General features: G+C 38.7%; 1 protein-coding gene across 4 annotated transcripts in view; it reads left to right on the top strand.

The window, feature by feature from the left end:
• The window catches only part of CALD1 (caldesmon 1), a 185,720-nt gene that overhangs the window by 40,028 nt on the left and 118,992 nt on the right, over positions 1-26,700 (top strand). For all 4 annotated transcript variants that reach the window (XM_082693298.1, XM_082693297.1, XM_082693295.1 and 1 more), the window contains exon 2: positions 26,055-26,147. The gene's annotated coding sequence lies outside the window, so the exon portion shown is untranslated. The remainder of the gene's footprint in view (positions 1-26,054; positions 26,148-26,700) is intronic.

The following is a 26,700-nucleotide window of genomic DNA, read 5'->3' as shown; positions in this document are numbered from 1 at the left end:
CTTTCTAGATTTTCTAGAATAGTGTCTGAACAAGGCATAAATTTGATCAGTTCACTTGTCAAAGTCACTACCCAGCATGATATAAACAAGACATCTAGGGGACTGACTAAAGTTTTATTCTTCAGTTGTATGTCATAATTTAGGGATTTTCATAAGAGACTTTAATGTTACAAAATTTTTTAGGAAAGATACTAACGTGTCTAACATACTCCTGAAATGCTATAGATGTTCGGTAATTATTTTATGAATGAATGCTAACACCCACTACAAGTATTTTATGACATTAATACTTATTTGCATAAAAGCATTTCAAACTCCTAAAACATCTCCTTTTCAAATTTCCTCTCCAATCCTAAAACAAATTGTTCTACTTCATTTGGAGAGAAGTAGGTTTGTTTTTATTGCATTATTCATACTCAGCTTTGTATTTTGTGGTATAATTAGTTGTGTCTGTCTCCCTGATCACATTGTATATTCTTTTGAAAGCGAAGACTGTATCTTAATTTACCTTTCTTTGGCTTCCTCTCCAGTGATTAACTAACTAGTACAGTACTTTACATATGGTAGCTCCATACCCAAGTCAATAATTGTAGAGTTGTCTTGAGATGAAATTGGTGGGTAGGTCTATAAAAAACTTTACCCAGGTATTTAAAGTTTGAAAGTGATCATGAAGGTGAAAGAAATTTTGACACTGTAAAGTTCTAAACCAGTGTCAGTGGTTATAATCACACCCATCCATAGGTTGGAAAGCTACCAACTTTGGAGCCCTTAAACAAAAATTCTAAAAAGTCTCCCTTTATCTCATTTATCCATTATCATTCACCAAATAAATTGATCTCCCCTGGAATAGTCCCTCCCCTCTGGGGCATCCTGCCCACCCCACCCGTTCCCTCACTGACCTTCCTTAAAATGCCAGAGTTGCTGAAAGCTTAGGGAATATTTATTTTTCGTATTCTCCTCCTATTTATACACAGAGACATCATCTCAAGAGTAAAATTTGTATAATCATTATTGAAAAGTTGTTTATGAGAACAAAATCGAACAAGTAGCTGAGGCCTTAACCCCTTAGTAGAGCAAATCCAATATCTAGATATTTGCATGTTTCACTGATTCTTTTTGACCATAATAACCACGGGGCAGCAAATACCTGCCTGAAAAGCAAAAAATTCAGTCCCTTAGATGACTGATACCAAGCAGTCACTGAATATCATGTCATCCATATCTGGTTGATAGAATGTGAATTTACTCATTTTTATGCAGATGGCTTCAGCCATAGAGATAAAGCGTGGAGACTTTCCCACATTTTACATGGTACTTGGTGTTGTAGAATTCAACTTTTGTGCTATTCTTTTCCTCTCTTCTTGCTATTGCCTGGATCTCATTAGAAACCATTAGTGATGTAATACTAAACCTATGGAATCTTAAACATGCTTTTAAAATCCTGTGGAATAAAGATGTCTCCTACCAAACCAAAAATGCAGTGGGAATAGACAAAGTTACATTTCTTTAAGAAAAAATGACTCATTTCATAGTTTCCAAACTGTTTTGACTGAAGCTTCTCAAAATAAACTTTCTGCAATATGCAGCCTTTGATGTCTGACTTTGAAAAAAAAATCATTTCTCAAAGATACAATCCAATCCTTTTTGGGTGTTCATGTATTTTTGCAGATTAACCTACTTTTATTTCAACCAGTGAATGACACAATATTAAATAGCCATCAGACTGAGAAAGAAAAGTATGTTTGAAGTGGTCTTAACTCCTACATAAACCAAATATAAAGAACATGCTGTATGATTTTTTAAATTACCACAAAAATAGAATTTCCAGAACATTACCAGAAGGGGGATTTGGTCCATTAAGAATAACAAAACAGTTTAGATGTCATGAAAGTGGAAGATTAGGAGTGCAGCTAAGCTTAGTAATGATATTTTTGATTCATATGCTATTTCCTAGGCTAGACAATATTTTTAATTTCTCACAGTCTTGAACCTTAATCCTTGAAGGGTAATTCAAGTTTTAGAGCTTACATACTGCAATTTGTTTGGGGTGGCAATCTGCCATTGACTTGCCTCTGGGTTCTTTTGTATTCTTCCAGCTGGGGGACTTAAAGGCGGCCATTTATTAACTCCAGGTCTACATATGGCCACTGAAACAACTGGGTTTCAATCAAATCTTTTAAAAATCCAAACAACAGTTTTTGTGCTGTTGATCAGATTGATTTAAGGCATCAGTCGCTTCTGTTCTAACTGGGTAACTGAACAACTTCTCTTTCCTTCTTTCCTTCTCTTTCTCTCTGTGAGAGTTTTCCTTTGGAATAGCAGAAAGAGGATAGCATTCTACTACCAACTCTTCCCCCTCTATCGGATGCTTGACAAGTTTTTTAACCTCTCAGACCTCCATGTTCTCATCTGTAAATAGAGAAAAAAAACACCTCACGGATTTGTTTGGAACATTAAATAAGAGATATGTGACCTTTGACACACATTTGGTATGCAATAAATGTGAATTTCTTCCCTGTTCTTCTTCAGTTGCATCCACAGAGTCTTCTGCTTTATCCATTTTCCTTGTGATGGTAACTTCTCAACAAAAAGAAGGGACTGTTTGGGGTGCCCAGCTGGCTCAGTCAGTGGAGCATGCGAATCTTGATCTTGGGGTTGTGAGTTCAGGCCCCATGTTGGGTGTAGAGTGGACTTAAAAATAAAGTCTTAGAAAAAGAGAGAATATTTGACATCCAATCCATTAGGCTACTATAAATGTTAGAATCTAAGGTATATCTCACTTAGTCAAATCCAAGTTCTAGAACCTAATGTCTCTGATGATGTGAAGAGAGGACCATTGTTCAAATCTGTGTTATTCCTTGCAACTTTTAAAACCTCCAGAACTTAATGTTATTTTGCAACCTTTATTCTCTTTTCTTCAGGGTCTCTTTATTTATTTTTCTTTTTTCAAGTTTTTACTTAAATTCGTCGGTTAACATACAGTGTAATATTAGTTTCAGGTGTAGAATTTAGTGAGTCATCACTTACATAGAACACCCAGTGCTCATCACAGGGTGTACTCCTGAGATCTCCCTCACCCATTTAACCCATCCCCCTGGCCCCAACCACCTCCCCTCCAATAACCCTTCAGAGGCTCTTTTAAATCTCTTAACTTGGACCCTGACTCGGGCTCTGTCTCATTCTAATGCATAAGGTTGTTGAGGGGGCATTATATATCCAGTCAAAGCACGTTTGCTTTGTTAAACAACTTCGTTAACACTATTAGAAAGTTATCTTTGGATTTTTTTTTCAAAGCTTTGATTTTAATGAGTAATTAACGTAGCTCATGGTCTTTAAATTGTTATAAAATATTTAAGTGTTAAAGAAGGAGAGAAATTAGTATATTTCTCTCTGTGTAAGGATAATTCCATAGCCTAACTTTCAGATTTGTTCAAACCTTACATGTATTCTTTCAGGATAATGTGGGAATTTCTGCTTTAGTAAAGTAATTTGTAGTTGATTATTGATTTGTACCACTTACAAAATTATATTCAATTATGCAGTTAATGTAAAGACCTTTAATCACAAAGTAACCCACGGTCATTTTATACTTACAATAAAAAATGATCTTGGCCCTTTCTGTAGATTAATCTCCCAAATGATTTATTAGTCATTCACAGCACAATTCTTTGACCCATGAGTCAGAGTTCAGTTTTACATCTGGGCAGGGATCCCTCTACAGACCAACCAGAAGAGACTGGGATATATTAAGGAGAAATAAGGCACATTTGTTGATTCTTCACTGACTTTCTTTTCATTTATAGCTTTATTGTCACCATCTTAAGGCAGATTGCAAGAATAACCAAACTGATTTCCAGACCTTTCTCTTCTTTGATTTAGTCCCCTCTGTGGCCCATCTCATTCCATATTTTGATAATATTTTTATTTTTTATTTACTAAAAGATTTTATATATTTATTTGAGTGGGAGCGGGAGAACACAAGCAGGGGGAGCAGCAGGCAGAGGGAGTGGGAGAAGCAGGCTTTCCACTTAGCAGGGAGGCCAATGTGGGAACTTCATCCCAGGACCCTGAGATCATGACCCAAGCCAAAGGCGGACGCTTAACTGAGTGAGTCACCCGGGCACCCCTCATTCCATATTTTGAATCTGATTTTGAATCTTCACCAAACTACCATTTACATCAAATATCCTAGTACCTATTGTCTACTCCAAAGGATAAAGTACAAAATTGAGATCCATAGACTCATCAAAACAACTCACTTTCTCACTACCCTCCCAGCTGGGCTTCTGAACATGGTCCCCCATCAGTACAACTTGCGTGTTTCTAACCAAAGCACTGCTCTCTTCCTGAGCAGAAGTGAAATATCTTCACTCTACCTTTCTACTTACCCGAATCTTAACTCTTCTTTTCAAAGCTTTTCCTGAGTATTGCAGCCCATCTGCTTAACAGAAAGCCAATCTTTTCCAGTCCATTCTTCCTCCTTTTACAGAGATAGAGGCCTGCAGAATCTGTGATTTGCTCAAGGTCACATGGCTAGTTAGGAATATCAGCAGAAGTAAAAATCCGAGTCTTTTTAACACCTTCCTAGGACTTTTCACCTCACAGCAACTATTGTCTGATCATGATGAGAAACATTTTACTCCTAGTATTGTTTTTGTATTATTAGTTAATTGTTCTTAAGTATGTAACCCCGAATGACCAAGTTCTTCCTGGGCTGCTCTTTGCTTTCATAACTGAATAAGATTATTAGGCCCTCCATCTCAGTATTTCTGGGAGTCCCCAAGCAAGAGAGAAAGTGGTGGGAACGCCTGTATTTTCCTGTCAACTCCTGCTCCAATCCTTTCCAGTCTCTCTCAGATTCATCCTGACCATGGAAAAATTCTTTTTTCCCCTCATTCCCACAAAGCTGCTAAGTTTAACAGACTTTGATGAATGATTTGAGGTGATAAAGAGACATTACAGTGCAGCCGAGAGTAGATCACAGTTTAAAATTAATATTTGAGATGGTATTCCGTGGGGCCTACAGAGGAGCTAATGAGTTACCTGACACTGGTATGGCTGAGGACAAAGTCAGTTTTTAAACTCTTGGTCTTAATTCTCTCCCAAATGATTGCTGGGGGTGGGGAAGTAGTCACCTTTTACAGCCACAGAGGAAGGTCAGGCATCGACCCTGGGCTTTTGTCCTTAGTAACTCTAGGAAACAATAGAAGTTTTGATGTTAGTTTTTCTTTAATTTGGGCCTGATTGAATGTTTAGGTGGTGCTCCCTTTCTCACTGACAGGGCAAATTTCAGGAGCCAGTGGTTGCATTTTTCCCTTTCAATTTGTACATACATAGTTGGGAAGAAGAATCCAGCAATATTGTGCAGACTTGAGATTACAAAGAGGACAGAAACAGAACATAGGGACCTGCTGACGTTTACCCAGCACTTATCTTCATGTCTGGGACCATACTACTGCATGGCCCCTCATTTAATTGTCACATCAGTGCAAGGCAGATATTTTCTACTTTAACAAAGGAACGAAACACTCTGCAAAAGTCACCCAGCATAGAAGCAGCAGACCTGGACTTCAAACCCAGACCTGTCTGATGTTAAAGCATTCATTCCTGAAGAAACTGCAGTGCCTGGCCAGAGGACGGCCATCATGGGCGGACACAAGAGTGTGCGAATGACGGAAACAAGGGTGGGAGAGGAGCCCAAGGAAGCCCTCGAGACCAAAACAGCCCGCGTAGAATCCTCGATCTGGTGCTTATTGATTGCATTTCTGCTGAGACAAAGGGCAACCTTGAAGATAATACCGGTATTTCAAGTCTGCCAGTGTACTGAGAGTAAGAAGAAATAGGAATGTCAGTCAGAGATGCTATTTGAGGAAGGTGATGGTAAATCCTTGATGGGCTGAGATGGGCGATGGAGGAGGCGAATTTCCTTTTATCCTTCCTTCTGTTGAAAGCTCTTTCTTTTCCACAAACTCAGAGGACCTAGTACAGAATCCCCACCCATCTTTTATAACCCATGAAGGGCAACATGTTCAATAGACTGTCACCAAGAACCTTTTTGGGCAGCTTTTATGTCTTCATCTCGCCTGCGAGTGGGCTGAAGGGGCAGGTATCTGGTTTTTGTTACTGCCTAGAAGCACAATTACCATGTCGTTGATGTGAACCTATAAGCATTGCAGCTGAACTGAAATTGCACCACATCTAAACAGAGGACTCTGTGGCACTTTTCTTACTAAAAGTTAAGTTTGGCAATCCTCACTCTGTTCCAGTCAAACATTTTCTTAGCCATATTAGGTTATATGGAAATAAGCCAGATCGCAGCTGGTGTATGAGTAGGTCCTCGGCACCGATGCAATTTCTTGAGAGCCTTTCCTCACTGGTTTGAAAGGGATAGAGACAGATGTGGCTCAGAATATATTTTGAAGCATGTCTGGAAGGAAGAACAAAATCTCACCAATCCCAAAAGTATTAGTAATAGCAATTGAGACCAAAATCAGATTTTTTTAGGTTGAAAAACTTGGGAAAGATTTGGGTATTTGTTTGTTTCTTATTGAAAGGCAGAATCAATTAATTAAAAGCCCAACCAACCTTATCACAGATGCAGTGGAAGAAATCAGAATAAAATCACATCAGCCATCCCATGATTTTCCACTCGTGCTCTTATTACTTAGTCCCTTGGGTTGAAAAGCCAGGATTTGAGTTCTGGATTACATTCTGAAGTAATTATGGACACTTGCTTAATTTCATTGTTTGTCAAACGGAGATGATATGCGGTCTATCTCACAGGGTTGCAAGAATCAAGTGAGATCATGCATGATCTGACTAGCACAGTGGAAAGCATATTTATGTGCTTCCTGTACTTTCCCTTTTAAACTACAACTTTCAGTGAAAAGTTGCAGCAGCAGAGAAAGACCTTTTAGGTCATTTAACTGGTTGCTGTGACATAGTTGTCTGCCCTTCATTCAGAGCTCACTGCATTCTGTCTTGAGAGCTCACAGATAATTTATCCATGCATTCATTCGTTGTTCATTGTTTTGAGCTGTTAACAAGTGTCAAGCTGTTAATGAATATCCTCCCAGCAAATAGGTGATAGACCTTTAGTGCTCCCGTCTTACCATTAGACACTCCTTTCAGATATTTTGACTGTTGGTCACTCATTCACTGTCCTATTTATTGCATGGATAACATTCCGTAGGCAACAGCAGAGTGCTAAGGAACCAGAGGTTAAACACAATAACAACAAAACCCAGACACGCCCTCATGGAGCTTTCCATCTTTTAGGGAAGACAAACAGTAAATAAACGTCACTGCAAATTGTAATAGTACATGTAAATAAATGACAGAGCACTGTAAGAGAATAATATGAAGGTAAAAATCTTCAAAATCTGTGTATCTAACAATTCTTCATTTATCAGATCATAACAAAAAATAGCTAGGATAACTGAAGTCTTTAACATACATCCTATGCTTGTGCTGTAACACAAAATTGGTGTTTCAGGGATATGGCAAATAATATTCAGCTTTGAGCTTGTGAGTTTAGGGAAAGTGAAGAATTACCCAAATGAGAAATGTGCTATTGTCAGGGTGAGGGGTGGGGCAGTCATTGCAGTGTTAGCGAAGAGCGTGTCCCAAAGACTCTGTGGCCTGCAGGAATTGGATCCATGCAAGAAATTAAAAGAAAGGCCAGATCATATACGGTATTGGGGGCCATGGTAAAGAATTGACTCTATATTCTGAATGCGCTGTCAGGCTCTTGAAGTGTTTTAAGCAGGGCAGTGACATGATCAGATCAGTGTTTCCAGAAATGCTGTTCTTTGCAGAAAGCCAGAAGATTTGAACAGAGAGATGAGTCAGGAGGTTCCTGGAATGGTCCAGATGAGATACAGTGGCTTGATTTAGGGTGGTAGCAACAATGATGAAGATAAGTGGACCATTTCAGTTAAATATTCCTAAGGGAGAATCACCGGGATTTAGTAAATTATGGCATGGGGGGGACGACGTAGACTGGACGGTGAAGAAGCAGGGACGTGATTTCCGGGTCCAGGGCTACAGCAACCAGGTGAATGCCGGTGCCCTTTACTAAGATGGGAAAAGCTCAGGGAACATGGGTCATGTTCAATTATAGTCTTTTGGCTAAAAGAAAAAGTAGCAGTTCTGGAATGTTCTGTGAATTGTAGAGAGGAAACAAAAGTATGAAATATAATCCCCATCTTTAGAGTGCTTGTGCCCCAGCCGTTAGACCCACTATTGCCTCTTCCTCAACAGATCTTCTCAGTCCACCAGAGGCTCTGCTGTGATGCTGTGGATTACCACTATCAGCACTGGTTTTCTTTCCTGCCTCACACTGTATTTGCCTACATAGAACGTGCTTGATTTTAGTGGTTTAGCTTGCCACACTTGTGAATTACCTCATTTCTAAAGGCTCAACTTAGTCAGTCTTTAAAATCAGGGGTTTTTGTTTGGTTTTGTTTTTAGTTTTATTTTATTTTTTCAGTGTTCCAAGATTCATTGCCTATGCACCACACCCAGTGCTCCATGCAATACGTGCCCTCCTTAATACCCACCACCAGGCTCTCCCTACCCCCACTCCTGTTCCCTTCCAAACCCTCAGTTTGTTTCTGAGAGTCCACAGTCTCTCATTAAAAATCAGGTTTTTAAATTCAACTTTTTTTGGTGGGGGTGGGGAGGCAGGGAATCTTCTCTAATCTTGACAGTGAATGGATGATACTAGTTATTTGTTATTTGCTGTAACTCAGCTCTAGATATTTTGGTAGCATTGCAAATACTGTTCCAGCTTTTCAAGTTGGTTATTTGAAGCAAGAAGAATTCACAGAAAGAATGATCAGTCTCACCCTCCAGGGTCACTAAGCTCTCTATATTAGTTAGCAACTTGAAACACAGCAGTTGAGATTTAGGAATAAAGATTTATGTACAAGAATGACCATCATAACATTATTTGAAACTTGAAGTACTTTACATGCACAGTGATCAAGGAATGTTTATATAAACGATGGTGTTATTAATCATGTTACAAGAATGATGTAGGAAAACATGCATAAGTGAAAAGTTAAATACATGACATGAAATTTGCTTTTAAAATAGAATCATTTGTGTTGCTAAAAAACAAGTAGAAGGAAGTATTTGAAACTTTAATCTTAAGGCAGGAGGGATTAAAACAGACTTTATCATTGTTCTACATATATCTCTGTATTTTATAAATTTTCTGTAATGAAATGTATACTTATGTATTCTCCATTAATAATATGTATATCGATATAGCTTCAGAGATAGGTCTGACTTTACAGATTTGATGATTTGGGACCTTTACAACAGAGTAAAACAGAAATAAAAGTAGTCTTGAAAGCCATCAGTATTTCATTCTGTCAGTAAATAATTGTCAAGGACTGTATGAGTTACTATGAGAACACGAAGCAGTATAAAAATGTAATTGCTCACTCAGGGAGCTTATGATCAAGTGCCAGCACTCCTGGATTTCCCTCCTTTGGATTCAGACAGCCTAAAAATATAATAAGGACACTTTTGGTTTTCATTTCTTGAGTTTTTCCTTTTGAACCATATCAGGAAATGAAAGGGCACAGAGGGAAGAAAAAACACTCCCTAAACAGTGTATCTCTGCAGCCTCAAAAGCATTTAAATTCTGGCTAAATGTAATATTTTCCTCTCTCAGTCTTCTAGTATATTCCACATAATGTATTTGTAGTTCTGTTCAAGGTTCTGGGATGGTGCTTGTATGTAGCCTCAAATGCTTGCAGTCATTTGTTTTTCATTCTTGCACAATAATTTGTCACAATCACATTTTTATGCTCCAAACATGTAAGAATTGTTGTCTCTGGAAAACATATTTTAGGACTTTTTCCTTTTGAAGCTGGAAGACATGTTTTACTGTTATATATTTCAGCTCTGTTTATCCTATAATTGTGTCTGAATATTGGCAGAATTGCCATTTCAAGAGAGAGAGAGAGAGAGCCCCCCAGTAGTTAGTTGATGGCAATTGCCCAAAAGGTTTTATTGAATAATTTGTCTTTTTCATTTAATTCAGTCAACTCAGCTATTAATGTTAAAACTGATGAGGTTTCTGTTGGTATTTCTGTTGGCATGTAAATAGAGGCATTGCTACGTTTAAACAATTCTGTCCATTGGAGATAAAATGATTGGGCTGTTCAATTTGAAATGTTGTATTAATGTGTAAGTGGTTTCATTGACCCATCTGTGTCTTCATTCCATCCTCCATTGGGTTAATAATACACATCATTTTTTAAAAGATAGCAGCCTGGTTTTAAGTTTGTGACTTAAAGCTGGGATATTGAAGCTGGGATATTGTCCACATTACCATCAACCATCTAATATAATTGCTCATAAAAATGTCAGTACCAGACTGCAGTTGATATTCTGATTGTCCGCCTTGCATTGGCTTTCAATCTGGTCCCAGGAAGAAGAACACTGGCTAATGAATCAAGATTTAGAACTGTAAAAGTATGAGCCTGTGGGGACCTCAATTATTTATTCACTTAACATATATTTATTGAGAATTTAATATGTACTCAGAGCTATGTTAAGCACTGGGGATACAGAAGTAAGACAGACATTAAGAAGGTAGATCTCATATTCAGTGTCCTTACCACAATAAAATTAAAAAAAAAAAAAAAAAAGAGAACTCAACCCAGGAGAACCTGGGTGGCTCAGTCAGTTAAGTGTCCAGCTCTTGGTTTCTGCTCAGGTCATGATCTCCTTCTCTGCCTCTCCCTGCCCCCTGCTCATTCTCTCTCTCTCTCTCTCTCAAATAAATACATACATACATACTAAATAAATAAATAGAACTCAACCCAAAGAAAGAAGAAGTGAATAAGACATAAATGGAAATATTTATGTCCTACTAAAGAGTTAGCTCTGTGAGGACAGATATCTCTCTTCATCTCTGCTATATCCTTAACAACTTCCGTTTATTTTTAAAAAGATTTTATTTGTTTGTTTATTTATTTGAGAGAACTAGAGTATTTGCAAGTGGGAAGAAGGGCAGAAGGAGACGGAGAGTGAGAGAATCTCAAGCTGAACCACACTGAGCATGGAGCCCAGTGTGGCACTCTGTTATACGACTCCTGAGCCAGAACCAAGACTCCGATGCTGACTGAGCCACCCAGGCTCCCCAACAACTTCCATTTAATAACTGGATATAGAATCCCAAGTTGGGTCTGACTTACTGTCTCATGAAATAAGAACAGTAGAAGAGACAGCCTCAGAATTTTTTCTCCATATGACATACACAAAGAATAATATTCACAGGAACACATGTAGGTAGGCCTTTCTCTTCCACTCAAAAAAGATTCTTAGAATATAATTGAGTGAAAGTCAAGTTTATAGGGATAACCTTGAATACTTCCTAATATTTTAAAAAGTAAATCATGTGGAACCTGAAATTTTTGATGACACATGTCACCAGTAATCATGCTGTAATTGAGACTCTGTATGGAAAGCCACTGTGGTGTTCACCATGCCTTGATAGATCTATTTGATGTTCAAGTACTTTGAGGTTAGGACAGTTGCTTGAAGGAATTGTCACTTGTCACACTCTCCCTGCTATGGGATTACTGAAAAGACAAAGGTGAGATTGAAAGGCCCACAAAGAATCATTCCTTGAGATTGTTACTTTTATTTTATTTTTTTCAAAGATTTTAAAAATTTCTTTATTTAACAGAGAGAGAGACCACAAGTAGGCAGAGAGGCAGGCAGGGGGGTGGGGGAAGCAGGCTCCCCGCTGAGCAGAGAGCCCAATACAGGGCTCGATCCCAGGACCCTGGGATCATGACCTGAGCTGAAGGCAGAGGCTTAACCCTCTGAGCCACCCAGGTGTCCCGAGATTGTTATTTTTTAAATTTTAGCCCATGGTACCATTTGGGAATTAAACAGTGGATTGATCTGATTTCTAAAAACAAATATAGTGATTGATTTGCCCTAAGATAATAAATAACCATCTCTGTACACAAAGATAGACTCGAAATGGATAAAAGACCTCAATGTGAGACAGGAATCCATCAGAATCCTAGAGGAGAACATAGGCAGTAACCTCTTCAATATCAGCCACAGCATCTTCTTTCAAGATAAGTCTCCAGAGGCAAAGGAAACAAAAGCGAAAATGAACTTTTGGGATTTCCTCAAGATCAAAAGCTTCTCCACAGCAAAGGAAACAGTCAGCAAAACAAAGAGGCAACCCACGGAATGGGAGAAGATATTTACAAATGACAGTACAGACAAAAGGTTGATATCCAGGATCTATAAAGAACTTCTCAAACTCAACACACACAAAACAGATAATCATGTCAAAAAATGGGCAGAAGACATGAACAGACACTTCTCTGATGAAGACATACAAATGGCTTTCAGACACATGAAAAAATGTTCATCATCACTAACCATCAGGGAGATTCAAATTAAAACCACATTGAGATACCACCTTACACCAGTTAGAATGGCCAAAATTAGCAAGACAGGAAACAACGTGTGTTGGAGAGGCTGTGGAGAAAGGGGAATCTTCTTACACTGTTGGTGGGAATGCAAGTTGGTGCAGCCACTTTGCAGAACAGTGTGGAGATTCCTTAAGAAATTAAAAATAGAGCTTCCCTATGACCCTGCAATTGCACTACTGAGTATTTACCCCAAAGATACAGATGTAGTGAAAAGAAGGGCCATCTGCACCCCAATGTTTATAGCAGCAATGGCCATGGTCGCCAAACTGTGGAAAGAACCAAGATGCCCTTCAACAGACGAATGGATAAGGAAGATGTGGTCCATATACACTATGGAGTATTACGCCTCCATCAGAAAGGATGAATACCCAACTTTTGTATCAACATGGATGGGACTGGAAGAGATGATGCTGAGTGAAATAAGTCAAGCAGAGAGAGTCAGTTATCATATGGTTTCACTTATTTGTGGAGCATAACAAATAGCATGGAGGACAAGGGGAGATGGAGAGGAGAAGGGAGTTGAGGGAAATTGGAAGGGGAGATGAACCATGAGAGACTATGGACTCTGAAAAACAACCTGAGGGTTTTGAAGGGGTGGGGGGTAGGAGGTTGGGGGAGCCAGGTGGTGGGTATTATGGAGGACATGTATTGCATGGAGCACTGGGTGTGGTGCATAAACAATGAATTCTGTTACACTGAAAAGGCATTTAAAAAAATTCCTCATATGAGTGAAAAAAAGAAAAAGATAAAAAAATAACCAGCTCCTGCTAATAAATTTTGTTGTTAAATAACAAAATAAAACAATGGTGTTCTGTAAAAAGAACAGATTGGATGAACTTGATGTACCCACCACTGGCTGAAAAGGAGTTTGGGTAAACCTTTTAACCTTGCTAGACCTCTCTAAGTCCCATTTATAAAGTGTTGCAAATGATACTTGTCTTACTGACCTCTGGAGTTGTCATGAAAATCATTTGAGGAAAGGGATATAAAAGCTGTGTTTATTATAAAAGTACTATGTATTTGTATTCTTAACCCACTTGTGATGTCACTAGTCGCTTGAAAATTAGCCCACAAACTGATCTCACTGATGATAGAAGCATAATTGCCCTATGACCAACCCACTTTGTCCCTACCAAGCATTCCAGACATTTCAGTGCAGGAACAAGATCTATGGGAAAAAGTCAAAAGGAGACTGATCAGAGGAATTCCACTGGCCCTTCCCAGGGCCCTGTGCACAAAATGGTCCCCCGTGCATTGTTATTTTGCTGTTTTTGCCTATGTCCACAGTTTCCAAGACAATAACAGACTGATAACTGGGTGATGATGAACAGACAGAGTAAGTGTGATGATGTTATACCAATTTTCTAGTGCGAAGGACTCAGCATCTCGTACATGGGACTGTAGCTTTCACTAGCTGCTCTTTCAGCCGGATATGCCAAAAGATAATGCCGAAGCTGATTTTCTCTAAAATGCTGAGGAATGACATCAACCAGTGACTTTTTTTTTTTCAGTTTCACCTTTTATTACATGGGTTGGACAAGATGATTCTAGGTTCTGGCATAAGCCCTGAGCCCTCCTGCTGCCCAGATACCCTATGTCAGCATTTTATTCTTCATACCAACAGAGCTCAAGTCTCTGGAGTGGGTCGCAAGCACATAGCTCTGGGGTGGAGGGGAGTGGTGGGCAGGGCTAGCTGGTTGGAAACTGGGGAAGAGGAGCAGGATCATTCCACTTCAGGTATTATTTTGCTTTGTATTTTTGCTCATCTAAGCAACTGGCCTTAAGATGAGCAAAATATAGAAATATAATATGTAGCCCTGTCCTCAGGTCCTCAAATTTCAAGCAGCAATCAAATGAATACTAGAAAAAGCTTTAAGAATACTTTAAATAAACAAGTATATATTATACAATAGGAACATGAAATTCAATTCACTGAATCAATCAAGTATAATGAGTTGACTGAATTGAATAAATAATCCAGTTGCTCGGATGGCCTGTAGTTTGAACTGGAAAGCATTGAACTTAGGACACTGCTTCTTTGTGAATATCCGGAATTCCTCAAGACCCACTTCATGGATGGACTGTTAGTAAATTGAGTCTACTGGAATTGAAGGGATTTGATCATGAATCTTCTAATCTTTGTAGTTGCTTCTCTCTATATGTAAGTTCTCTTTATTTGAGAAGCTATTCACAGTTCCTTTTTGTGCATGTGTGTGTGTGGTAATAACATAGATGTACCCTCTTAACAAATTTTTAGGTGCACAATACTATATTATTAACTGTAGGCATTGTGCTGTACAGCAGATCTCTACAACCTTGCTGGCAAGGATGTAGAAAAAATCAGAGCCCTAAGATAAAAATAGTGCAGCCACTTTGAGAAAATGCCCTGCAGTCCCTCAGTTAAACATAAAATTACCATATGACCCTTCAATTCCACTCCTAGGTATATACCCAAGGGAAATAAAAAAAATGTGTCCACACAAAAACTTGGACACGCATATTTATAGCAGCATTATTCATAATAGCCAGAAGATGGAAAGAACCCGAATGTTCACCGGTGGATGGACGGATGAACAAAATGTGATAGAGCCACTCGGTGGAGTATTATTGGCCGTAAAGTTAATGAAGTACTAATACCTGCTACCATATCAATCAACTTTGAAAACATTTTGCTAAGTAAAAGAATTCAGTCACGAAAGACCACATATTATATGATTCCATTCATATGGAATATTCAGAGGAGGGAACTCTATAGAGACCCGACTATAGATTAATAGTTGCTTCGGTCTGGGAGAGGTAAGGGAAACTGGGAGGAGGGTGATGGCTATAGTGTATAATATTTTAATTATTTTCAATGAATATGTTCTATATTGATTTTGGTGTTGGTTGCTCAACTCTGAATATCCTGAACACTATTGAATCATATACTTGAGATAAGTGATTTGCATAGTATGCAAACTCTATCTTAATAACACTATTCTTTTTAAAATAAAATAAAATAATACTTGAAAAATAATATATTCTCAATTTAAAAAGCAAAGAAGCCATACATGTACAGAAGAGAGGCAGGAAGACCGCATTTATTGGGAAATTAAACATACATAAAATTTAAGTGCACTGTTTCATATCATGCATTGGAACCCAAACATTTAGCATAACATAGTGCATTCTAAACGATACAACAAACATCAGTGCTTGTTGATAATGATCATGATGTTGGCAATGACAGCAACCAAACCAACTGCCTCTCCAGTCTTTGGACTAGTTAGTATCTGCATCATCGGGTCTTTTTTTTGTATGGTAGTTACATCGAAATCCAGCTGTGGGTATACCAGGAGTCTGTAAAGAGAAAGTTACATTTTTCTCAGGAGTTAACGTCTCATATGTTTGTAGCCACAGGAAGCTTATCAAACACTGACGTCAGCTGCTTTCCCATGAGAAGTCTAGAAATTTCATAATGCCATAAATGACTTTCTCTTTCCCATTTGCTTCAGACAAGTAGAAAAGTTTTCATAATGCTTAAAAATAAACATCTGACCTTTACCCTTCCATGGATACATTCTTACTGCTTCTCCAATCAGAAATTATCTTGCCTGTAAAAATCCACCCATTCTTCTATTAACAATTGAAAGATTTTGGCCAGTACAAATAGCATCATGGATTATTCTTAATTCATTAATTGTTCAAGAAAAAATAGGAAAGGCTGTAGCAAACACACTGTTTAAAGACATCAAGGCCCTTCCTTCATATTCTTATGTAATCTTTTCTGTTCCATTAAGAATTTTTTTCTTCTTTATAGTTGTATAAAATGGCTCCTCTGAGAACATACCTCTAAGCTATATCCTTTATAGTCTTTGAAATTTTAAGGGAAATTCAACAAAATTCTATATCTCTAATGGTATAGAAATAAGCGAAGGGTTGACTTGATTCATTATGCTTTCCAGAGACAGAATCACAAGGAAGGAGAAAAAGAAAGGAGGTAAGTTCATTTGGAACCTATAGGATTCTAGGTCCAATACTATGCTCATTATACATTTTCTCATTCATTTACTCCCTCACTCCCCCAACACACTTTTATGGAGCATATGTTATATGCCATGGCATATGCAAAATGCTTGGGATAGAATTATTGATAAAGACCTTGTCCTTGCTATTAAGAAGTCTGTCCACATACAATGACAGTCCACTGTGACAATGCCATCATAGAGGCATTAACAAAATACTATGGGACACAGAGGAGGAAAAACCCTTCAAGATAGATTATCATTCTCATTTTTTTTTTAGTATAGTTGACATACAGTGTTACATTAGTTTCAGGTGTACAGCTTAGTGATTTGACAAATTTATATGTTATGCTGTGTTCACCACAAGTGAAGCTACTGGCTGTCCCATTACATCACTATTACAGTATCATTGGCTATATTCCTTATGCTGTGCCTTTTATTCCCATGGCATATTTGTTCTATAATTGCAGGTTGTGTCTCCCTCTCCTCTTTACCCATTTTTTTCAAACTTTCACCCCCTTCCCTCTGACAACCTTTAGTTTGTCCTCTGAATTTATAGGTCTGATTTGGCTGTTTGTTTGTTCACTTGTCGTTTTCTTTCTTTCTTTTTTTAAGATTTCACTTATGAGTGGAACCATACGGTATTTTTCTTTCTCAGTCTGACCTCTTTCACTTAACCATCACACCAACTAGGTTCATCTGTGCTGTCTCACATGGCATGATCTTAACCTTTTTATGGCTGAATAATATCCTGTGTCTGCGTGTGTGCACATGCATGTGGGTATATACCAGATTTCCTTGTCTGTTGTTGGACACTCAGGTTGTTTCCATGTCTTGGCTATTGTAAATAATGGTGTAATAAACATTGGGGTGCCTATATCTTTTCAAATTAGTGTTTTTGATTTCTTTGGGTAAATACCCAATAGTGAAATTATTAGATTATACTGATTTCTATTTTTAACTTTTTGAGGAACCTCCATACCGTTTCCCAGAGTGGCTGCACCAGTTTATATTCCCACCAGCTGTGCACAAGGGTTCCTTTCTCTCCACAACCTTGCCAACACTTGTTATTTCTAATCATTTTGATTTTAAAACAAGTGACTTATATCCAAAAAGAATTTCCTTAAGGTCATACCTCTATTATGACCCCACAGGCTGTACTCTCTCACAATTCCATGCTGCTTTCAAGGAAAAGACCAATGTCCAACCCATCCAAATAGTTTGAAGCTTTTTCAGTCAGCAATGTGGTGAATCTGTTTGTTGCAGAATGCCAACAGAACTTTTACTTTCATTAAATCATTGACTTTTTCTTGAATTATATGAACAATTTCCTTAGTTTCTTGCTTTATTTAATCTGCTTGGCTAAATAAATTCCTAATATGGAATCCTGTTAATGCACCTTGTCTCTCTCATATACTGTGTTCTCTGAGTATCTTTATATGTCCTATGCATAATTCCATAGTAATATGAAAAATGTAACTTAAGAAAACCAAGAGACTCCATCCCGCAGACCTAACAATTTACACTGAAATACAAATGTACTGTGAATAAATATTACTCAAGATACATAGGCAAAAACTTAAATGGAAACATACGATTTAAACAAATAAAGAGGAAACCTTGTGCAAGAGCTTGATGCACACGTACAGCACTGGAGGTAGATTTGGGAAGGTGGGTGGTTGAAAGTGAACAGAAGAAACAGTGTGGTTAGTGAGCAAGGGGCTGAATGGACGTGAAGTTTCACCACATCTTAAGATGATAAGTAGCCCCTGTATTTGAATTGCTTTGGTATGGGCCACTTGCAAAAACATTCAAACTTTTCCTTCTAAGATATAGTAAGCCAAAATATATCTATGGAAAGTTCACTAAGTCATTGGTAAATAATCCTGTGTTGACTTTTAATTTAGAAATAACTGGCCAAATTGATCCCAGCCTTTCCAACTACGGTTTTCCCCCTACAGAGTACATTGATTTGTATTACCTTCTTGTTTTCTCTCATTGTTCGTCTTTCTTTTTGTTATTATATTTTCCTACTGGTATAATATATGACCAGAAATATTGAACATGCATGATTTTATGTATTTTGAGCTCATAAATTCCCTTTAGTTGTCATCTTTCCCGAATGAGGCTTCATCTTTTTCTCTTCACATGTTATAAAAATAATATTTTTATTGATGTATAATGTACTGGAAAGTGTACAGATGATACTTGTATAGCATATTGAATTTTCACAAAATGAGTATAATGATAGAATCCCCTTCCAGATCAAGAGACAGAATATTACGGGGCGCCTAGGTAGCTCATTCAGTTAAGGGTCTGCTTTCAGCTCAGGTTATGATCCCAGGGTCCCAGATTGGGCTGAGCCTCAGGGTCCATGCTCGGTAGGGAGTCTGCTTCTCTCTCTCTCCCTCTGCCCTCACTCCCCATGTGGAAAGTTCACTAAGTCATTGGTAAATAATCCTGTGATTGTAAATAATCTGTCTTGTAAATTTCAGCTATTCTGTGCATGCTCTCTCTCAAATAAGTAAATAAAATCTTAAAAACAAAAACAAAAAAACCCAGAACATTACTAGCACCCCAAAAAGCCCCCTTTGTGCCCCCTTTTATAGTCAACCTTTGCCCTCACTACCTCAGGATAACAGTTATTCTGATTTGTAACACCAAGTATTAGTTCTGTGTGTTTTTTAATTTTATGTTAATGGAATCCTCTTCTGTGTGTGTGTGTGTGTGTGTGTGTGTGTGTGTGTGTGAGAGAGAGAGAGAGAGAGAGAGAGAGACTTATTTAACATCATGCTTCTGAGATTCATTGCCTGAGCAATACTTAGATCATTCTAATTGTTATACAGTATTTCATTGTTTGCCTCCCTCAACTTAGACTTTAAGATTTGTTTGTTTATTTGAGAGCGAGAGTGCAAGGGAGGGAGGGGCAGAGGGTGAGGGAGTGAGAATCCTCAAGCACACTCCCCACTGCGCACAAAGCTGATGCAGGGCTCAATCCCAGGACCCCAAGAAAATGACCTGTGCTGATACTAAGATCAGACAAGCAACCAACTGAGCCAAACAGATACCCCTGGATTTTTGTTGTGTACATACCTAAGAGTAAGATATCTTGGTCACAGGATACACAAATACTCCACTTCAGTAGCTGAAACTGCCACATGTTTTTCCTAGTGTTTGTACCAGTTTACACTCCCACAGCAGTGCCCGAGAGTTCCAGCTGCTCACCAACACTTTGAATTGTCCGTCTTGTAAATTTCAGCTATTCTAACAGTGTATGGTTTTAATTTGAATTTTTCTAGTGATTGAGATCCTCTTTTGTGAAGTGCCTATCAAAACCTTTATCCATTTTCCTACTGGGTCATCTACCTTTTTCTTACTGATTTTGGGAATTCTTTTTATATTCTGGATATAAGCCCTTTGTCAGATATATGTATTGCTAATATTTTTTTCTCAACCTGTGGTTTGACTTTTCCTTCTCTTTATGGTTCTTAATTTTAATGCAGTGAAACTTATCAATTTTAATTTCCTTATGGTTAGTGATTTACAAAATCTTTGCCCATCTCAAGAACCTGGACATATCTTCTACTTTTTTTTCTGAAAGCTTTTATGTGTCAGCTTTCACATTTAGATCTATACTCAATCTGGAATTTTTGAAGGGTGTGGGGTGAAGGGTATGATGTTAAACAGAGGTCAAGACTTAGCTTTCTTTTTTTCCATACGCACACCCAGTTGAAGTACTGTTTGATGTTGTTTTCCTCCAGTAGGGGTTAACCTATGTTCTAGTAGTTTGATAGATTTGGAAAGTTAACTTTAGCTGAATTAGGGCTGAGGTCAGTTTGTATCGTTCCGTGGATCTTCATTCTGCCCCTTCTCCTTGAGCAAACTCTCCAAGGGTTCTATTGCGATTGTGTCCCTAGACATTTTCTTCTTCTTTTTTTTTTCCTTGTTTCCATTTTTTTAATCAAGGCATAATTTACATATAGTAACATTTGCTCCTTTTAGTAGAATTCCATTAAGTTTTGACAAATGCATACGGCTGTGTAAAAACCATCACAATTAGATATAGAGTACCTCTGTTGAGTCCAAAATGATTCCTCCTTCTTGAAGTGTTTCCTACTCAGCTCTGTGCAGCTGCTGAAAACTGTGCTGTGAAGAAGTGCCCTGCGTGGTTTCTTGTTCTCTGTCATGTTTTTGTGTCTTAAGGATTCAGCAAATGCCTTGAGGGAGAAATCACTGAATGTGAGGCCACTTTTCCAGGCCTTCTTTCTCTCTAGGATGTTGCTTACTGCAACAGCACTCTGATGCCTTCAAACAGATTTTTGGAATTTTACCCAGATTTTCTAGCTACTTGTTTATAGGCAAATGCATAAGTCGATCAATCTGCATTAAACAGACTCATTTAAGAACCTCCCCAAATTTTTTCTTGGGTATAAATCTCAAAAGAGTAAAAGAAGTGTCATTATTGGCAGCCATGACCACTCCAAGTGTACAGTCATGGGAAGAGCTTTGGAATCAAACAAATCTGGGTACGATTCCAACTCTGCTACTTATTAACTATGTGATAGTGAATCTGAATCTTAACTTGCCTTCAGATGGGGCTAATAAAAACAATTGGTTTCCTAGTTTTCTTTTGAAGATTAAATGAGATAACAGATGTCAAGTACCTTGCACATAGTAGGTATTCAATAACTGATAGATATTATTTTGTAATGTATTATCATTTCTCTTGGAGCTATAAAGTACACTCATCCTTAGAAATGATGGGGAGGGGGGTGGGAGGCTCAGTGGTCCCTGCAACACAGTATCCTTTGTTGAGCAGCCTGCTAGATGCTAAAAGGGGTGAGCTCAGCTGAGCTTGTTTTATTCACAACCAGAACAAAGTCATTCACAGATACTGAGACATGCTCAAGACATTTTCCCCCCTTGGAAAATCATAGAATTATATACAAACCATGTGAATTGGAGGGATCTTAAATCTCTGTTCCAAAAAAATTCATGTTACAGATGAAGGAATTGAGGGCCCTAAAGTGGCTAAATGACTTGGTCAAGGTCAGTTCTCTCGTTAGTATTTATTTAAGTGACCAAATTCCCTAAGATCACATATTTCTTCCCTTATAAAACACTCCCAGCTCCCATATTCAACTATAAATGAAAAACAGAGACAATTCACAAGAGACAATTAGTGATGTTTTATTGTTACTGGCTCATTCTGACTAAAACCCATAGATCTATTTTTAAATATTTTATTTTAATTTCCATCCCCACAAATTATGTGACTTCCTGCCAACTACGACTGACATAGCTACTTATCATTCCTTTCCCATTCCAAGGATTATGTCCTGTAGCTTTTCGTTCTTCTGTTATTAAGAAGTACTCTGCCTTACCCTCCAATGCATAAGACTGAAAGGAGCTCACATAGACCCACGGACAGCAGCTCTCTTCAAGTTTGCCAAGTGAGAGGGGGTGCAGGGGACCTCCATCATTCTGGGCACTGAATGCAAAGGTGGCCATGTGTGTCCCTGGCACTCTCCTCTGTGGGTAGGGCCAGATTACCAGCACCACTGCCACTGTCATCATTTCCAGCAAAGGCAGTATTTTAAGGATCATTTTTTGGTAAGTCCCTTGTTCAGCTCATTTCAGCATTGTGTTCTCTGCCAACAGACAGATAGGCCTGAGTCCCTTATGGGCCAAGTAACTAGAAAGAGTTTACACGATCACAGAGCACAGAGCCATCTTATAAAAGCCTCTACCTCATGCCAGGATTCTCAAGGACTCCTCCTGGTACACTGTTTCCCTAGATCTTCACATGGGCTACTCCTTCCTAGAAATGGATCTGCAGCCTCAGTGTCTTCTCTTTGGAGAGACCATCTTTCACCATGCAACTCTGGTGGCCTTCCATTGGCCCTCTATTTCAACTTGTGGTTTTATTCACTATCAGAAGTACATGTATTGTCTCTACTCCACCAGAACACAGGCTCTGGGCAAGCCATCCTTGCTCATCCCCGTGGGCCCCATCCTGGTGCAGAGTACTCATTCAGTGACTCAGTGAATGTGGGCGTGGTCCTTTAAATACACCCAGCAAACTGGATCAGCCCTTGGGTTTCAGTACTCGCTTCACTACTTACTCGCTGGGTGAATCGAGGCAAATGACTTAAATACAATGAGCTTTTTAGGGCTAAGACTGAACTTCACTAGGTTGCTATAGAGATCAGACCAGATAGACGTGTACCAGATGCTTAGCACAAGGGTTGGCACTAAAAGTCCTTAATACATAGTATTTATCGTGTCCTTAAGGAAAGCAGGGCATATTATAAGAATCATGGCAGATTTTTAAAGATAAATATTAATGTTAAAATAAGGGGTCCTAATACAACTACATAAAATTTTAAAGTAATTAAAACCTGGTTCTCGTTGGCTCTACAAAGTTATTCATTTTTTAATAAAGAACCCTAATTTAACCTTTGCAATAACTACCTATTATAATTACCTTTGAAGACCCTCCCCTTCACCCAACCCTTTGGTATCCATTTAGAAAATGACATCTTTCTGTGAATACTTGCGGTAGGGATTTTAAGGTAGAATTGTAATCACTTTTTGCAAATTTGTACTTGCAATGTAACCTAGGAAGGTGCTGGTTTCTGTTTCTCATGCTACCGTCTGGTTTTAGCTAGAGGTTTTTTTTGTTTTGTTTTGTTTTGTTTTGTTTTTTGAGGTTTTTAAGAAAATCACTACTCTTGGGCATTAGAAATCTGATTGAGAGAAGAGAAATTTCTTCTTTCCTTTTATTACACCTTGATTCTCCCAGAGAGAATGCTTTCATATAAAACCCAAATGTCTTCATATGCCTGAGCAGACGGTTCAATCAAAGGAGCAATAAATAGCACCTGGCTGTTTGCCATGGGCTGGGAAGGGGGTTGTGGGAAGAAGACGGGCTCACTTGCCTAACACAATCCTTCTCTCTGTCATTTTCCCTCGTCCTTCATCTCAGGGCTTTTCCTTCTTTACCATCCGGTCTAGACTCAGCTTTGCCTGCAGAGAATTTCGGTAACTGCCTCTGAGCCAGGTCAGCCAGAATCCATGCGTTGGGCACTGAATTAAAAGCTTAAAGGGGTCCAGTGAATAACAGTTCGCCCTGGAAACTATTGGAAGTTGCACGGTAACTAATGGTAGAAAAAGATTTTAAAACAGGGAGTAAGCACTTCATTGGTTTTGTGGCCCTTCGATTCAAACTTGGAAAATAGAAAGGAGGGTATGTCTGAAGGTGAACTCCACTTCTCAGTCACTTTGCCATTCCTCTTGGAAGCCTTCCTTTTCTCTCTTTGCCTCACGAACAAGAAAGTTCATGAACGTAGACCTGGCCGCTATAGACCAAAACCAGTTTTTCCCACTGGTAGCATTTTCTTCCTCTATTTTTCCTTTATTCTTTCCTAAAATTAAAAATAAAAATGCTGAGGGAATTGAACGTAGGGAAAGGAAAACTAGGCACATAAATACTGATCCTGCCAGAGGGTTTGGGGAAGATACTGGGAACTGTTTTCTCTGCCAATTTCAGTGTCTCTCAGTATGTTCAGTTTCAGTCCAAGCATACAACTCTTGCTTCCTTCTTGTCTCTGATGTCTTTGTTGAAGCTGGAAGGTCAAGGATGGGCGGTCTCTGTGGGGAGGGTCTGATAATCTATATCACATTCCAAATATAGGCAACTATTTTTAAGTTGCAGATTCCTGGGCACCTCTCTAGAGTATCCCATATATTTTTTCAAAGCCCACCTCCCAGGGGATTCTGATGTGCAGCCAGACTGAGAACTCCACTTCTGGGGGTTCAATATACCATAAACACCATAGGCCAAGCACCAGGACTGTTTGTTCTTTTTCATGTTCCTGATATATTCCTGGGACACAGGGCACTCTCTCTATATGTGTGTGTGTGTGTGTGTGTGTGTGTGTGTGTGTGTGTGTCTATAAATTAATTTATAGGAGTACTCTTTGAAATCAGTTCTCATCTAAACTCCATCCTCAAGTACTCTGCTAAGTTTTTAGCAAGTGGTTCTTATTTTGATGGGAAGAAAAAGGGAACAGAGACTGCCTTGAAAGCTAATGAACACTAATATACACAAACTTTGGCCTATGGTTTTGGGAAACTCATCCATGGTTTCCATTCATTCATCCAACAGATACTTCTTTTTGTCCTACTACATTCTGGTGGGGGACTAGGAACTATAAGGAACCAGATTATGAAGCAGCTTTAGGCAGGCTTTCCATCTAGGAAATGTCTCACTATTATTGTCCTCTCCTCCTCACGTTTATAGAAAAGATCTCCAAAGTTGGACCCACAGTAGAAGAAAAGGAATCTAAGTGGGATTTGGAGATCTTGTCACTTTCTGGCTTTGTAACCCAGAAGTGTACTTATAGGTTTTATCATTCCAACTGGATTTTAGTCTCCTTAAGATGAGGGCCACATTCCCAGAATGCCTAGCTGGGAACTTTAGCTGTAGGACAGTACCATAGATGTTTGCACTTGGGACCGATGGAAAGAGGTGGTAGAGGTTGAGGGAGAGGAGCTATGGATAGCCTGAGTGGCCGTTCAAGATTAAGGAAAGGGGTGACACCCAGATTTGCTGACGAATCTGTGAGCCCTTCAAGGTTCCCTGATCCTTAGTCTGCAAAACAGCCTTCCTCAGATGGATACAAACCATAAGTTAACATGCTAGGCAGCTTTTCGTTTCATTTTGATTTGTCTTATTTTACCTGTGAAAACTGAAATGAGGATTTAGGAATCCAGATCCAGGTTCTAGCATGAGATTCCAAGCCAGTCCCTTCACCTCTGTGAGCTTCTGTTTTCTTCCAATGCCCAGTGGCAGAGGCTGGGAATGGATGAAAGCAAGCTATATTCTTAAGGTCCCCTTGAGACCCATTACTCGATTAAAGGCAAACATTAAAAGCATAAAATTGCATTTCATACTCATACTTATTAGAAGTCCTTGTTGCATCATGTTGGGAAAGGTTTAAGGGTGTGATGGTGATTTACTGTCACAGTTGTTATTTCTCTGGTCTTTTCTAATGTTTAATATTTATTGCTGTATTTCAAGTACAAGAGAGCCAACTCTAGATTATCTACTAGTACATTTCTATCATTGTAATCCTCTAGACTCTCTCCTACCAATTACTCAAGTTCCTGAACATCATCAACAGAAGACTCTGGACAAAGCAAAGGGTCCAAATGGTCTTTGAGAGTCTGAAGCTTGGGAGGATTGAGGTTTGGGCTTAGAAGGTGTCCTTAACTATGCTCCAAAGCCTTTGTCTTTGATTATTGGTATTTGTAGTACTCCCTGTTCTGTCTTAACTATACCACCTTCTCTACCCCATTATTTATAATAAGTTAGGGGTTGACACTGGAGTAATTACATTCATTTTCTTTACAATCCAATTGCACAACATCCATCAGTGCCTTATTTCCCCTTTAAGGTCCTAACTTATAATAATACCTGAATGAGAAATTATGTTTTAAAACATACAGTTTACATTAACTAAAATTCATTCCATTTAATCATGTTTCCATTCTCCTTTTATACCAGGTATCATTAAAACATTTTAAGATTCTTCAATCAAATTCTACAAGAATTGGTGATCAACCAGAAGGCTCAGAAGCGACATCTGATTGTACACCTGTGAGTAGCATTTATATTATTGATGGGGAGGGGAGGCTTTCTTTTTAGCAATTACATAGCCACTCTGTGCCTGATTTTTTAAATTCTTATGCCTAAAGATGCACTGTGAGAAGCCAGGCCTTCTGCTGTGCTCCTCATAGCTTATTTACCAATTAATCTATCGAGTTTGGAAGAGCTGTTTTTTCTGCTTTGTAATTTGATTTCTTGCTTTATTTTTTCCCACATATATAATACCTTAAGTACAACAGTCCCAGATCAATAGTAATGAAATCCTCACTTTCTGCAGAGAATGCTGATGATTTGAGGGACTGGGGAGATGATGAGTCAGTCTTCCCCAGTGCATAAACTCACCTTTGCACAGACGCTGGTGATTTCAGGGGCAATAAGTACTTTTCACTGCCCGTGAGCCCTCCTCAGCCAGAAGGAGAACTTCCACAGGCCAAAGCTCTGCTGGGGAGCAGAAAGAGGGGATTTCAGAAGGGAGAGGATGTAGAAAGAAAAGGAAACTTTACTGGTTCACAGTGTTGCCCAGGCTGGCACCAGTAGGAGGGAA

The sequence above is a fragment of the Mustela nivalis genome, assembly GCF_964662115.1.
Source record: "Mustela nivalis genome assembly, chromosome: 12".
NCBI classification, from domain to species: domain Eukaryota; kingdom Metazoa; phylum Chordata; class Mammalia; order Carnivora; family Mustelidae; genus Mustela; species Mustela nivalis.
The sequence above is the reverse complement of the archived record's forward strand: the minus strand, read 5'-3'. Positions and strand labels throughout refer to the sequence as shown.